The following is a 17,334-nucleotide window of genomic DNA, read 5'->3' as shown; positions in this document are numbered from 1 at the left end:
CAACTAGATGTTACAATAGTCCTAAATCCAAAAGTTCAACATCCTTCGGCTAATCGTTTTTGAGTTATGCAACACATACGTACAGGTATCACGCCGAAACTAGTAAAAATGGATATTTCCGTTGAAATCTGAAAACCTAAATTTTTGTCGATCGCAATAATTCCTTTACTTCATACAAAGAAGTAAAAAACAACACTTAAGTGTTCCGTTTTCGTTTTACTGGCTTGAAAATAGGAATAAAACGGGTTTTTTTCACGTGATTTTCAGAAAAGTAAAATTTAGACAGCTATAACAAATAGCCTTCAACAATAAATATGTTAAGGTTCAATTAAACGATTTTTAGATCGTACAAAAGAAGCGCATTCCATGATCTGGAAGGCGTTTTATGATAAATTTGTATCGTGGGAATCATCATGCGACAAATTCGACTATAGTAATTTGAAATCGAAATAAAATTATGGAGAAGCGAGATGGACAAAGAATTGAAACTATTTTATAAATTAAAAAGCCGCTCGTGGAACGGCAGTTCTCTCGTTCAAATACAGTTCGGTAGCAATGCGTAATGTAGCTGCGTATTAGCCTACTGTATTAAATCGCCCAAAAATTTGTCTCGTCTTTATAGTATTGTTAAAAATATTGTAAAAAGAGTTAAAAATTTAAATAGCAGATTAGTATATAGCATTGATCGTCATTCAAAAGTATGTCGACTTTTCAAACGTCTGTGGCGAATACGCCACACTCCATTTAGCCGGTGAAACCGATCGGTAACAGATGATGCTACGAATGCAACTAAGTTAAACATTAACGACACGAAAGCATTCGATATAACTGTAATGAATTACATTAATTTTTAATAAATAGCATTTCTTTCAACTTGTAAAAACTCGTAACAGGGCCGGAAATGTAACAGTGTTAAAAATTAGATCGGTAGGACAAGAGGACTGACAATGAATAATCCTGTGATTGTCGCACGCATTAGAAAATCATTAAATTTGTTGTGAACTGTCCGTTCGCAACAGTGATAGTGCAATAATTTTGACACTCCGTTGCCAAAATGATTACACTATTTCGAAAAAGTAAGTGTAGAACATGTCACCATAGAATTTACCGATTGCTTGCACGATATAAAACAATCTGTTAATATCGTGCTTTTCGATTACTCGCTAATGTTCAATCGGCAAATTTGAAGTAACTAACACTTGATTTGTTTTAGTGACGCATTTCTGTTTTCAATTTTGCCCCTTTAGAAGTAATAAAAGTGAAATTTCGCAACTGTTTTCTGGCTTTACATTTCATATAAGTTTTTTTAAAAATTAAGTTATTGATATTATATCGATAGATTACCGTTTACCGTAATAATTTATCAGGTTTTATGATTACATATATATATATATATATATATATATATGTATATATATACATATGTATATATATATTTAAAACTATCTATATATATATATATATATATATATATAGATAGTTTTAAATTATTCTGCGTGGCAACACTTTAAACATTTACACATTATATGGTATTACTGTGATCAATACCATTATGAACACCCTATTGAACTCTGCTTGGCCCCGCTTGTGCATCTATGCATCAGGTAAAACAATTCGATATGCCGAAAGCGGCTTAAAATAAGCTTCTTAATTTTACTTCAAATAAATATTATATACAATGAAGCGGAAAGTTGGTAGTGATGTCGTTCAATTCAAGTTCAGCTTAAATTTTTCCAGGGATAAAAGTTGAAAATTATTATTATCCTTATGAAGTTACTTATAGATGATTTTTTTTAAAAAGTAAAATTTTATAAAAATATGTACTAATGAAATTCTATACTCCGTCTTCAAGTTTAATAAAATAAAAACAAATTATAAAAATAAGGACAATGAAAAAATAATTAAATTCTACAAACGGGAAAAAATTCAAGTCGTTAGGTCAAATTAGTATAAAGTAAGAAATATCAGTAATCATTTTTAGGAGGAAATTTTTTATTATTTCTTTACCAAAAGATGCAGGCAAAAATCGGTTCCTGTTTAGATAACCCCCCTCATTTAGAGAAAAATAATTTTTTAAATTTCAAGCGCGTAGATTGAAAAAGTTGAAAGCTAGAAAATTTAATAAAAATGATATTCTTTCTTTCGGTTAAGAATTCTTTGGTTCATGGCACGGTCAAGAAACAAAAAAGAAAATATTAGGAGCGGGCGGTAATTATAAAAGCCGGGAAAAAAAGTTGCTAGAAAACAGATGAACTATAACGGGTCATCGTAAAATGTTGCAACAATAAAAAAAATCATACCGCCCTACGTAATGGAGATAAAGTATTATTAATTAGAACTGAAAAATAATCGGGTGTCATTAAGTTTTTTCAGACGTGACACTGAGCCGATGCGCACAACACCAGAACGCCTCTGCGTCACTGTCGGTCAATGCAATGGCGACTTGGCGACAGTTCAACAGAAAGCAGAGTGCTTTTTGTGGTTAGCGGAGTATAAATCAGTTATAACTGTTCAACTAACTTTTATCCCCCTTATCAAAACACCATTAAACGGTGGTAAGAGCAATTTAAGGAGTCCGGCAACGTGGAAGTGAAAAAGTCCCCCGGACGGCCCAAAACGAGTGATGAAACAATTGAGCGTATATAACGAAGCTTTTTAAAAAGCCATAAATAATGAATTTCTAAGCAAAGTTTATACTTACGAAATTAAAAGACAACTAATCAAAATGTGTTGCATAAGCGTTTACGCCTTGACGTTTACAAAATTCAGATTAAATAACAAATTAAACCTACGGATCGTCCTACACGTATTCGATTTCGCAAGAAAAATGCTTTTTAAGATTGACGATGATGGATCATTTTTAAAGCGTGTTATGTTGGATGAAGCGACTTTCCATCTACGTGGTTGTGTCAACAGGCATAATTGTAGGATATGGGGATCTCAGCAACCCAATGAAAATGAGTACGTCATACGTCAAACGTACCCGAAAAATAATGTGGTGCGGTTTGATATCCGATCGTGTGATCGGCCCATTCTTTTTTCATGAGCCTACTATTACAGAGAACGTTTATTTAGACATGCTACGACTGTACGTTTTCCCGCAACTTGACAGAATTGAACAAGAAAGTAACTTTGATGTAATGCTTCACCAAGGTGGTGCGCTCCCACGCTTTAGCCTCGGCGTTCGACGCTCTTTCGATGAAAGATTCCCTAATCGTTGGATTGAGAGAGCCGGTCTTGTGCTTTGGCCTTAGAGAAGCCCAGATTTGACACCCCTAGACTTTTTTTTATGGGGATACGTTAAAAACATTGTCTAAAGTGAAAAAAATCAGAGATGTACAACATTTAAGATAACGGATCACCGCTGCTATTGCCATAGTTACACCTGCGATGATTCAGCGGAACTGACTAGAAGTTGATTATCGGCTGGATGTTTGGAGAGCGACCAACGGAGCTCATATTGAAACATTCTCAGGTATGTAAAAAAACGTTTTTAAGTTGGTGAATTTAAAAAACTATACTACTTTTATTATCTGTAGTAGTTTCTGAGATAGGATATTTTAAATTGGTGCAACCTTTATAGATGACCCTTATTAATTCTAATTTTTTAAATTTTAATTTTCAACAAATATTAATTCCTTCGAACAACTTCTCTGACGCTTCATATTTATCAAAATTTTAAATATAATATTATAATCGAAAACCATGCACATCATAGAACTTATGCGTGATTTTCGACTAGAAAATTCTCTTATAATTTCTTTCAAAAATTATATAAGAGAATTTTTGAAAGAATGAATTCATAAATACATTCATTTACGAATGTATTTATTTATCTACGTTTCATATTTATCAAGGTAAGGGCGGTTAATCGAACAGAAGAGAGAAAGTGGTGGTTATTTTACATCGATGTGCACATTCAATTACATGCCTAGATGAAAATTTGTTTCTTTTTTATCTTTTTACGCTCGACTTAGCTTTGGTCATTCCATTTACCGTTATGATTAAAAAAAGTATATTCCCTTATTCAAAAAAGCAAAGCAACTGCCCGATTAAAAATAGGAAAGTTTAAACAGATTACGACGCAAACGTTTATTGGGATAAATTTGTATTCACAGAAGGATTTTTTTATGCGGTAGATAATAAAAATATTGACATGAAGATTATTTTTATTTTTAAAAACAACATCGAAAAATAAATAAATATAGGTGCAGAGACATCAATATCAGTAATAATCTATAATTTTATTAATTTGCAACATTTTAAAGACGTATTATTATCCACAGCTAATTCCAGCCATTATAAAATAATATTAGTTCGGGTAAGGAAATCTTTTCCTTGCAAAACCGACAAATACAATTACAGGTGTGGTGTAATAAGTTAATTTGCATAGCACGATAATAATTTCATTCACTTATTTAAAATATAATTATGAAAATATTAATATTTAACGTACATTAATCGATTACATTTAATAATCGAATGACATCAATTGTGTTTTTCCAAAACTTACACCGGTAAGATTATTATTTTCATTTATTTATTTAATTAACGATGCGCTCACAAAAGCCGTGATGAATTAAAAAAAAAGTATGAAATTGCACGTTAAAATAATACCAAACCATTACATCGGAAGCTTACCCGGAACTTTTAGACCTAGAAGTGACATCGTTCTTCTGATTAATTAAAATTAGCGAACGCAACTTTTGGTTACTAGAAAAAATTAAAAGGTGTTAAATCGGAGTTTCTACATTTCAGTTGGTTTCTACAGCGCCTTGTTAACATCATTCTTAAAGAATCGTTCTTTCGGCGGTCTGAAAGTCAATCGTGCCGAAATTTTGTTAAAAAAATCATCGACCGTTTGAAAATTATTACTGGTAAAGATACATATTGTAACAAGACCGGTAAAACGGATTTAAGTAACGGATTCTACGAATACTACGATTATTATTTGTTTGTTATTAACATTTAACATTATTATTGTTTACTGTTGCCATTATTGTCATTATTCTAATTAATATTGTGAGTTATTTATTATTCTCGTTTATTATTACTATTGTCATTATAATTATTATTATTTTATCTTGTTTTACTTATGTTCTTTACTAATAAACTGTAATTGTATAAACATTTCCAACTGTCATTCTCTCAATATCCTGATTGAGCCGCGAACACACGGCTCAATACATGTTCGAACAAAAAAAAAAAAAAATAACAAAGAAAAAAATTATTAGTGTTAATAAGTAAAACACACACACACACACACACACACACACACACACACACACACACACACACACACACACACAAATAAAAGGTTATAATTAAGTGTTGGAGGCGTTAAGTAAATTATATATACGAAAAAAATTTTAATCTGAAAATTTGTTCGACTTGTCTTGTGCAAATGATAAAATTAAACAGGGCCTAATAGTTCACACCGTAGAAACAAATATAAAAAGTTTCTCGTAAGCATTAAAAACCGAGTTAGTTTTGAAAATTAAATATATTCACAAGTGACAAATTACTCACTCATTTAATTTTGTCATGAGTCGCGAAATGTTTAATATCCATCCACATTCTTAAAACTTAGTAGGCGGTCGCGATTGCACATACTCATACGTACAGTAAACTAATACAGATTGATTACAAACAATTGCAATATGTATAAAATTTATTTTTCAAATTTAGAAATTATTATCGATATAATTTTGCAGAAAATTTGTTAAAGTTTTTTTTATCTGTAAATGTTTCGTACTGCAACTGAAGTAAAACATGTGAAAACACATCCAACTCAACACCAACAACAGCGTTTGTGATAAGTTGTTTTAAGATGTCTACATCAACGCGAAGGGGAGGGACAAAAACATTTTCTTTTATAAAACCCCTCAGAAAGTAGTCTGCACTTCTTAGCGACAACAAACCAAAGAAACACCACGTTTTCGTCTGTTGTACGGCTAATCAGACCTCTCCAAAGGTGTTCATCCAGATAATTTCAAACTTCTATGTGCTAGTGAAACGGAGTATCATCTTGCACGAGAATAAGTTTCCAATGTTCTCTTCTAGTTGAGGCATTAGCCATTCACTTAAGACGTCCAGATAAATTCCTGCTATAAACTTTATACTATATACTACTATACTACAAACATTTATTTTGTGTAACTAAATAATTAAAATGAATTGAATACAATCTTCCTGTTATTTTTAGTTTTTTAGTAAGTAGTGGACAATTTTTTCCAACTTTTTAAAGTTTAAGAAAAATTATTATCAACGCTGCTTTAAACCAGCCTGGAGAGTGGAGGGAAGCGTTTGTAGTGTAATCATGAACGTACGAAATTGAAAAAAAAATCGCGTCGGATTTATTAGCAGGATGAATTTACATGATTACCCGTGTGGACGGTGGCCATATTTCCTCAGCCAATATTTGGGATAGGACGTAAGAGAAACCTCCTTATTTGACATATAGACAATATGATATTGACATCGGCTATAAACAATACAGACCTAAGTTCAAGTAAAGATAACACTGAAGTTAAAACGAAATATGACCACGGCTTTGCCGTAATAGGTGAATACCAACGGACTGTTGGTCAACCAATAACAAATTATTAAAGGCAGTTAAATTTCGTTTAAATTTTGTGTAAATACGAGTTGATCTCGATGAAGATTATATCATATGTAATATGATCTCCGTTGATGTTCTTTATTGTTTGTAGAATATTTTCGCTTTAAACTCGAGAATCAGAGTAATGACGAACGCATCCTGTTAAACCCCAGTATTATATTTTACGAGGACGAAGTACAGTATTTGATGCGTCGTGAACGGGATGGATAGAGAGAGCTGAAAGCAATTTATTCGATCGAGGATGTTGCAAGTACGACGGTGAAAAGACGTTTTCCACACGGTAGGCGTCGGTAACCAACTGAAACAATGTAACACAGATTGTACCGTTCGAGTTGATATGAATTACGGCGTGACAGACGGACGAATCATCGGAAAAATTGAAGAAATACTGAACGAAGAAAACGACGCTCATGACTTAACGAGAGTGTAAACTCACCGATCTTTCTTTTTCCTGTTTAGCCTCCGGTAATTACCTTTCAGAAAATACTTCAGAGGATGATATCTATGAGTGTAGATGAAGTGTTGTCTTGTAGAGTCTCAGTTCGACCATTCCTGAGATTTGTGGTTGTTAATGGAACACCGTATCCACGATCTAGTATTCAAATCCGTGTAAAAATAACTTTCTTTCTTTTTCCTGTTTAGCTTCCGGTGACTACCGTTTAGATAATTCTTCAGAGGATGATATGTATGAGTGTAAATGAAGTGTAGTCTTGTACATTCTCAGTTCGACCGTACCTGAGATGTGTGGTTAATTGAAACCCAACCACCAAAGAACACCGGTATCCACGATCTAGTATTCAAATCCATGTAAAAATATCTGGCTTTACTAGGACTTGAACGCTGTAACTCTCGACTTCCAAATCAGCTGATTTGGGAAGACTCGTTCCCCAACAGACCAACCCGGTGGGTTAAACTCATCGAGCTGAAATAAAAATATGTGTTGGTGTAATCAATCGGATTAAAAAAAAAATATATATATATATTATGTAGTCCTAACTCAAAATATTCATTTCAAAAAATGAATATCGAATTTATATTTTGTTAATGACGAGCGGCACGATACAGTAAAACAGACGTAAACTTTAAAGTTTACTTGAAAATTACACATAAAATTAAACCACAGCGTCCTTTCTTGTTGAAATTCGGGTCGTTTGATAACTCTGCCGCTGAGTACAGTAATTACGTAATAAATAATAGCAAATATGGGAAACTATACATAAATAATGAAATGCTACATGTAAATACTTAAGCAGAGAAGTTATCTAAACCGTACTTAGTGAACAATAAAAACTTTTACACATTTGCTATTTTTTATTCACTTCACCCACTGGCACAGATAACTTCTCTAATAAACTACTAACAACATTTTTTTTGATACTATACTACTTAGTTCTATTTTTGATTGTAGATACGTTATTATCACGTTTTAAAATCGTTCTAATATGTATTATTAATAATAGCAGGGCACATTGCACGTATTTAAAATTTATTATCAATTACAAATACTATCCGGTTACAATTTATTAATCATTAACTCAACAAGTAAAAAATGGCATATATGCTAAACTGACTATGTTTTTATACTAATCACTTTGGTAGTCTACGAAGTATTATGATTAATACGTATTCAATCGTATAAATGCAATAAAACCATTCTTTATCGCATCAAACAGAACCTTCGACTTAATTCAGATAAACTCTTCGTTTTGTCGGGTATACCAGAAAAAATATTTAACGAAAACTCAAGAACATTCAAGTTAGCAAACATACTATTGGAAAAAAATCGATTATCATACACAATTTTAACGGGAACAGCAACGAAATTTTGCGTGTATTAGCTATTATTTATGAAGCAAATAAAAAAAGGTTTCCGATAAAAAACTTAATATAGAATGATTCAGGGAAACGGGGAATTTTTAAATTTGTGTCAGTAGTTTTGGGCGAGTGTCGGTACTGAACAACTTATTGAAGCCGGCTCATCTAACCATTTAGTTATCATGGATACTTGGAGTGGTGCTTTTTCCATCAAAGATTTTATAAAAATAATGACAGTGAGGACGGTGCACATAGAGAATTTCGCCACCAGTTTAGTCTGTGACGCCACAATCGTGTACAGTCAGCTCATACAATTAACATATGGATACGTAATTTTAAGGAACTAGGTTCAACGTGAAAAAGAAACCTCCAGACGTAGTGTGGATCGTTCAATTCGTTGCTATACAATATCTTTACAGTCGCAAAGTTCAAAGTTCGAAGAATACTGTTGGAGGATTTACGTTCCACAAGTTATAGATCGTCCGAAAACTGAAACCAAACGATCACATAATGCGCCATCAGTTCTGTAAAAGAACGGTTGCAAAAATAAATTAGAAAATGACTTTGTTAACAAACTGTGGATGTCGGACGAAGTTCGTGTCTAATTTTACGGATTTGTTAAAAAAAGTTTCGTTTTTGGACACAAGCGAATCCTACACAGCAATAAGGTTACAGTAACATAGTAGGCTCTTATTTTTTTGAAAACGAGTATAACCTCACGATTACAATCACAACCGATACGTCACCGTGCTGAAAAACTTTGTTGCGTTAAAACTACAGGCATTTCCACAAATTATTGACTACGCTCGGTTTTTTAAGATGATCTAAATCACACACTACACGAATATTGGTGACTGTTGTACGCCAATTGTTTGCCAACGGTATGATTTCGAGAAATTTTGAGATTCCACGACCTCCCAGGTCTTCTGATTTGTCGGTGTGCAATTTATTCTTATGTAGTCAACCTAAAAGCCAAGTGCATATTTTCTACCCGATACGACAAAAGAATTAAAAACTAATATGTGAAATAAAAATTCGCACAATTTCCAGTCGAAACGTTGCGATGAATCGTTCGTGTTTGTATTCATTCACAAATGGAATGTTTTTTTGTATTTAAATGTTATAAATAAATTTATTTAATACAATATTTTCAGAAGAATATTTAATTTTCAAAATTTCTTCTGTCCCTTAATCACCTTGTAGAAAAACGATGCTAGGGTTTTCAGTTTATTTTTCTTGTCGGCTCTTGTAAATCAAAATAGTTTCATAAAGAATAAAAAATGATTGCGTAAAAGAAAGAAGAATATCTAATTAAATGATTCCTAATAGCGGAATTCACTCACTAAACCGGAAGTGGTCGTACGGGTTTCATGAATATTAATAATTATAACACGAACCCTCAGTTTGAAACACTAATCGGGTGGGAAATCTACCTTTACGAGTAGTGCTATGAGTGCACTGGCATGAATTTTACTTACGACTCGATCATTTATTCTTGAGGAATGTTACTTTAAATCGCCATGATTTTTAAACTGTCAAGATTTTATAGTTGTTTTTGTGATTAGCAAAGAAAAGCCTTTCTTTGCTAATCACAAAAATTATTTAGTTATTAGTCAGTAAATAATTTCACGGATAATCGTTCGTTTTAGAGAAATCAGTGGGTGAACTAAAACTACCGGCAGAAGATATTTTTAAATCAATAATCTTAAAATAAGTCAATAAGAAAACCCGCCTAAAAGTCAATAAGAAGACTTTCTCAACAGATTGAAATATATGGGAGAATCCAGAGAACAATAAGAAATGAAAATTATGCCCGTATGATATTTATGTATGATCTGTATTGATGGTACAACAGCGCGTACAGAGAACGATCATGTCGTATGTGTTCTTTGGAGAGAAAATCGCATATCGTGAATTAAAATATACAGCTCCCTAGATACCCAGATTTATCTCCACCGGATTCATTTCTTTAGTTAAGCTCTTGAACGACTTTCGATCATAATATTAAGAGATGGTAAAATCTTCTTCTTACAATTATTTAAACAAACGATAAATATTATTTTAATAATTAGATTTTTTTTAATACGATTTCTTGTTCAAAGATATTCTCAAATATTTGTCGCACAGAGCACAAAGATGAAGGCCTGAAAATCGCTGCGATATTTTTAGAATTGCAGTGTGCTTATATGAATCTATTTTAAGTGCCATAACCGCAACATTCACGCGATCTGACAAGATAAAAATCACTCCTAAGGATAACAAACATCCGACGCCGGGCTTCTTTACCGAGTCAAATATATAGTTGAAAATCAGTATGCCGAAATTACTAAATGCACGTGATATATACAGACCTACATCTTCGCTCAACTCATCAAAAGAAGCTATATATTGAACATCATTAATGCTATAGAAAGCGACTACGGGTGGTGGGTCTTACATCTCAGTTGCTTTACATATGTCACAGCCATATTCATAATATATCCATTCTCATTTCGAAGTCCGGTAAAAAATAATTTTAAAAATCAATTTTTTTTCATATACTTCACTTAGAATTTATTAAACGCTAATTTCAATCCAGAGAAGAGAATAAAAATACTGTTTGAACCAATACAGAATGATTAAATTATTACATAAATATATAACAAGCATTCACCCAGATGTGCGGGTGCGCTTATACTAACACAAAATAACAGTCCAGGTAATCATAAAAAAAACCACCGAGTGTAGTGGTGAACGCGTCTTCGCAAATAAGCTGTTTTCGAATTGGAGAGTTCCAACGTTCAAATTTTAGCTAGGGCTGTTTGTTACTTTTAAACGAATTTGAATACTAGATCGTGGATACCGGTGTTCTTTGGTGATCGGGTCTCAATTAACCACACATCTCAGAAATGGTCAACCTAAGAGACTGTACAATACTACACTTCTATCATTATTATCACACTCATACATATCATCCTCTAATACCTGACGGTGATTTCCGAAGGCTAAACAGGAAAGGTAAACATAAAGTCGTGACTAGTGAAAGTACCATTAATATCAATAGAACTGAAGCCTCATAATGGAATGTAATGTATTAATGGAATATACAACGCATGTACAGTCGGTCTACAGACTGCAATATACATACAGCAGTGGATAGTATTGTTTTAAATTGCAACATTTATATTTATCTGAGAATTTCCTGTAGTCAATTACAGCTATGTTCATCACCATTTTACTGCCAAGTACTTTGTAATAAATAATCATTATCCCTGTATTGTGGTTATTTAAAGTATTAGAAACAAAATGTATTTACACATGAATCGTAGTTTTACAAGTTAGTAATAGAATATTGTACAAAGAACGATAACAGTTTTGTACAGATTGAAGGTTAATTAAATTTTGTTTTATAATTAACTTTCAAACACACCAAAATCTAATTCTGACCAGATTATTTCTCATTACAAAAACCCTAAAGAAATTTAACAACCAGGTACGTATCATCATCATTGTTCACGGACTGATTATATATTTTTCCCTCAGAAAGACTTATTCCGGTAACGTTGAAATAATACATTAAAAGCAAAAATTTAAGTTGATATTTCACAATTCATCATCGATATATATATAATCTTAAGACAACAAACGAGCAGTTCAACTCACGTTACGCAAAAACAAAATGTGTAATGACAAGTTTTTGATTAATGCACCACGACATTGATTATCATCTCAAACTTGAAAATTAATTAGATTCAATTTATTCCGGGACAGCGCGAACGCAGTCCCGACTACCAAAAATTGTGCGCCCGACATATCCACATTTGGGATATTCGCAAGGTTCAGCCAATCCGAAGTGCAATGGAAAGGCCTCACCCTGGAGAAACCGCCTTCATGATCACGGTAACCTCCACGCCAGGTAAGTATGAGTTCTCTCATGCCCTTCAACGACGGGTCCGATATGCTTGTAAATAAACTTCCGAGAAGTTTCAAATTTAACTATTATTTATTGCCATTATTTAATAAAAAACTGAAATAGAAGTACATTGATATATCAAAATTTAAATTTTAATTAGCAATTATATAAATTTAATAACAATATTAATAAACCAATATTTTATTTTAAATTTAATTACATAATAAGAAAAAAACTTAGTTCTACATTTAACCACGGTCGAGATACAGCGTTAGTGTACGACAACGTACTCTATTTAGTTCGTCACACTTAATGTTTTATTATATTTTACGTACGTAGTCGTGTCCATAAATATTAATAATTTAAGTACACGCAATAATTGTAAATAAAATTATTTATGAAAAATTGAAGATAATTTTTTTTTTCAGTTTCATTCTAGGTTTTAGCAAGTTCAATTTTTTTCATATAAAATAATAAGGTTTTCATTTTTCAGTAGTAAAATATACAACGGTTAAACGGAAGAGAAAAAACAAATCTAAAATTTCAGTTGGAAGTTACGTAAGCAAAAATAATTGCGTTAAATACCAAAAAAAAAATCAAGTAGTTTTATTTTTTTTAAACCTTGCAATACATCATTTTTTCTCCAATAGAAAAGTTAAAGAGCTCCACATGCCTAATGGAATCTGGGAAAAAATTTATAATATTAACTTTAAAAGTTCACAAATTTTATACATTATAAAATATGAGTACATAGATACTAAGTAATATCAGTCTATAATTATAATAAACAGAAGTTATGGGTTCAAATCCAAAAAGGTACTGCATTTTCACTTGCTAACAAGATTTTCATTGTCAGGAAACATGTCAGTGTAAAAATTTTTCAAATCATCCACTTTTTAGCCCCTCCAAAAAAAAAATAAACAGTTGTATATAAAATGACAAGAAGAAAAAATGTTTTTAATTCTACAAAGACCAGTCTGAACCTTTACCCAATTCTGTCTGAATACCTTTGTATGAAATAATTTGTCAGTATATTCAAAATTATAACGGTTCTAAATAAGTCAGAAAAATAATAAGCATATAGAGTCAAAAAAGACTAAGTATTTCTAATGTGAATGTGATGTTTACAGAATGTTAATATTTTAATTTTGTTTTCCAGTGTTTCTTAAACCGGTACTACACAGATCTTATAAATATTAACTGTTTTCTTCTTTTATTTAATTCTTTTTAAATATACCAAATTGTTAATGACAGTACTCTTAATAAATTTTATATTGTTACTTTTTTACATCTAACTTCATCAATGTATTATTTATTCAATTCTGAAACTGAAAACTTTAACAAAATTTAGACAAAAAACTGTAGATCTAAGTAAGTTTATTAATTCTGGCCACACACATCATGCAAGATACCATTATTAATGTGAACTGGTTTGAAATGCCACTGACAGTGCTAGATAATATGCATAGTCACAGAAAATGAACCCTATATGGCAGTTATCTAAAAAAACATATGAAGCATCATCGCATAACATTTGAATCTATAAATCAAATGGTATGGCCTGAATGTATATGGAAAAGAATAATATCATCACGGAGATTATCTCAAACTGATGATTTCCATGGTAACATATCTTTCATGCTCCACAAATCAATCTAAAGAAATTGATGCAATTCTAGCATTTGCATCTACTCTACAATAGAATTAATTTTAATATCAACTGAAAAAAATGGTCAAGAGCAAAACAACAAACTTCACCTGCAGAGACATGCCATCAAGTTTTTATTTTATTGAAGCTCAGATGAGAGCAAATCTGGCTAACATCCATAGGCTCTGTCACCGAGACAAAGCCAAACTGCCTAAAGTGGCTACCAGATAAAACTGAGCCTTTTGAGTACAGTTGAGTGAAACTAAGCCTCTTGATGTTCAGCTTTACTTTAAGAGGGTTATGAATTTCTCCCGTTATAGAACAAAAGAACAAGTTAAAATAATTATTTTTATGATTTTTCCTATATAAATCTGAAGGGTTGGTATGGGGTTAGTATATGGAAAATATTGTAGTGTATGACAGATTTGAAAGCCTGTCTGGCATTCAAACTGAAATGTAATTGAATAGTTCACTAAACAGAATAGTTCAATGATTATTAACTTTTATTCATATAAAACACCAGAAATCTAAAACTTTTGCTGATCAGCAACTCACAAACATACAAATAATGCTGATCTAGTAATAATAAAGGGACCTTTACTCTATCCTAATACTTCATGTAAGATTGTTGAATTAATAAATGTATAAATATTTGACGTTAATAAAAACTAATATTTTAGCAATTGTGTAATTGTCTACTTTATTAAAGAATTGGAGGATCATATCTCATTTTCAAATGAAATAAGTTTAAGTGAAGTGTAGCAAAAAATGTGTATATGTAATTTAATAGGCGTACAAGGAAGTCATGTGGTATCCACATCAGATTTTTACATCTTATATTGTTGACCTCTTTTGTAATTATAAGTGCAAAGCGAAAAAGATTCTTCTCTGCTTGTATGAAGTTTCTGTAGTTTTTAATAAAAAAAAAAAAATAAAATAAAATAATAAGTCAGTTGTAATTTTCTGGTGATATTTACTGACTTGCTCTTTTTTTCTTCTAAATTATAAATAATAACAACATAAATTACAAGATTAAAAATATACTTTAATGTATGACTTAACACTGCTATTACAGATGTTTATAAAAATACCTCATTAAAATATAAAAGCAAAACCTTAGATTGTGCTTGTTAAAAATTTTTTTTTTAAATCTTTAGAAAGACGATACAATTTTTATGACACTCATAACCACAAAAAATAAATAAAAAGTTTAAACATAATTAAAAAGTAAATAAATAAAATTATCGAATAATTTACACTGTATCTTATTACCAAACCTTTTTTAAACTTTTAACCACAAAGAGATAGAAATATATTATTACCTCTTCTTGTATTTCAAAATGATGTTTTTCATCTTAGTACACTTTTAAATATGAAAGACAGTATTTCATTAAATAACTAAAATAAAAAACTGTTGAAATTTTTTATATTAATTTTTTTTTTTAAGTGTCATTACCACCTAAAAATCACAACCAACCAAATGCAAAGTAAACTTTTACAAAAAGATTTGTAGATTAAATGTAATGAAAACATTTCAAATTTTTTTAAAAAAAATTTTCAAAAAAATTAAAAAGAAGAAGAACAAAACTCATAAAATGCTAATAATGATCATAAATTAAATGCTAATAATTATAATTTATTAACTGGATGTATTTCCCAACTTAAATATAAAATCAACATGATAATTTGTTAAAATTTATGACTTTCCTTTCCCACATGGGGGATTAACATAATGTTATTAATTTTTTGTTACTCTATATTAAATTGTAAGAGATAAATAAATAGATATCAACCATGTTATTATTAGCCCGTGATGAAGCCGATACACAGCTCAATTAGTTACTCTCCCGATTGATGTTCTATTTTGAATGTCTGGTTCAATTTTTAACTGGAGCTCAACATTAGTTAAAGTATTTTAATTAATCTTACCTTCTGAAACAAAGATACCTCAATGTACAGAGATGAAGGGATGAGTCAGCTCAAGTTATATCCCTCACAGTTAACAATAGGTGATGCAGCAAGGTAAACTGCTGATTGCTTTTTAGTTCACACATCAGTGAAGATGAGTCTGTCTACAGCAAGAGTGACTGGACAGTCATTCATAAGAAAGTATACTTAAACAAAACTTTATTTTATGTTAAATATGTTGAGTCGACTCAAGGAGTCACTGAGATACATGAGGAACAGAATTCCAAGCCGCATCAGAAAATGGAAATTGTAAATAAAATTTTGGCAAAAAACTTATAAAATGTACCCAACCAAACATCTTATTTAAATTTACAATCAAAATGAAGTAAATACAAACAAGTACTGTAAAGAACAGACTGAACTCTGATAATGGAGGAGTTGTAAAGAGATGACCACTTATAAAAAAATTGTTGAAACCTAAAAATATTTAAAAATATATATCCTAAAAATCAAAATGAAAATATATATCTTAAAAAACACATCCGTCTCTTAAAACTGTACATTTCAGGCATATAGTTGAATATAATAAATTAGTTAAAGATTAAATGACAAACCCTCATCTGAACAGCTTAATTCACCAAGCGGTAATTCATGGTTAATTTAGCAAATGGTTATTTTCCACTGTGAACATACATAATTGCATATATATTAATCCATTAATTATGACTGATTAAATTTTGTCCAGTCAATAGGAATCAAACATAAAAAGTTTAAAATATCAATTGTTTATACTATTAAGTTATTGACCCTAAGAGTGTTTTGATTTGAATCCAGTGCTAGAACGCCTAGCAGTGTTGCACAACCTTTTGTACTACTAGACATACAACTAGCTCCACACAACATGTATTTTATACTTACTGAAAACATTACTAAAACTGGTACAAAATTCATCATTAATAACCTAAAAATGAAAATTTTTCGTAACAAATATTGCACAACACAAAGATTGATTAAAAAAAAATTACAAAACTTTCCAAGATTCTTAGAATCTTGAGAAATTGTGAAGAGTGAGTTGACATTTACATGGATTCCTCAATGATACTGTTCTACAACAGCAATCCGAGAACACTGAAATGCTGGTGTAAGCATGCATCATTTCTCTTAATGTAAAGTAACTCTGGCTGGTACTTTATATATATCAGAAAAATTAAAAAAACATAGGCTACATTAGTAATGTAAAAATAAACAATAATTTTTATTATGAAATCTATCTTCAGAGTTTTTATATTTTATTTATTTCATCCACTGGCAAGGTTTACAGAGTTAATTTATTTTGAGCGTTTATTTTAAGATTAAACAACCAAAACTGTTATTACTGCCTGAATACGAAAGATATAAACAAAAATCTTTATTATTTCTAACAAAATTTTGCACTATCACCAATACCCC

The 17,334-nt window shown here is 31.0% G+C and overlaps 1 protein-coding gene and 1 non-coding gene across 3 annotated transcripts in view; both read right to left on the bottom strand.

Moving 5' to 3' along the window:
- The window catches only part of LOC142329562 (E3 ubiquitin-protein ligase MYCBP2-like), a 482,039-nt gene that overhangs the window by 297,582 nt on the left and 167,123 nt on the right, over positions 1-17,334 (bottom strand). The gene's annotated exons all lie outside the window — the stretch shown is intronic.
- Positions 12,179-12,340, bottom strand: LOC142329609 (U1 spliceosomal RNA). Its single transcript, XR_012757534.1, has one exon. It is a non-coding gene; the product is annotated as a U1 spliceosomal RNA (small nuclear RNA).

This window comes from Lycorma delicatula, chromosome 8 (assembly GCF_047948215.1).
Source record: "Lycorma delicatula isolate Av1 chromosome 8, ASM4794821v1, whole genome shotgun sequence".
Classification (NCBI taxonomy): domain Eukaryota; kingdom Metazoa; phylum Arthropoda; class Insecta; order Hemiptera; family Fulgoridae; genus Lycorma; species Lycorma delicatula.
This window is presented reverse-complemented; position numbering and strand designations above follow the sequence as displayed.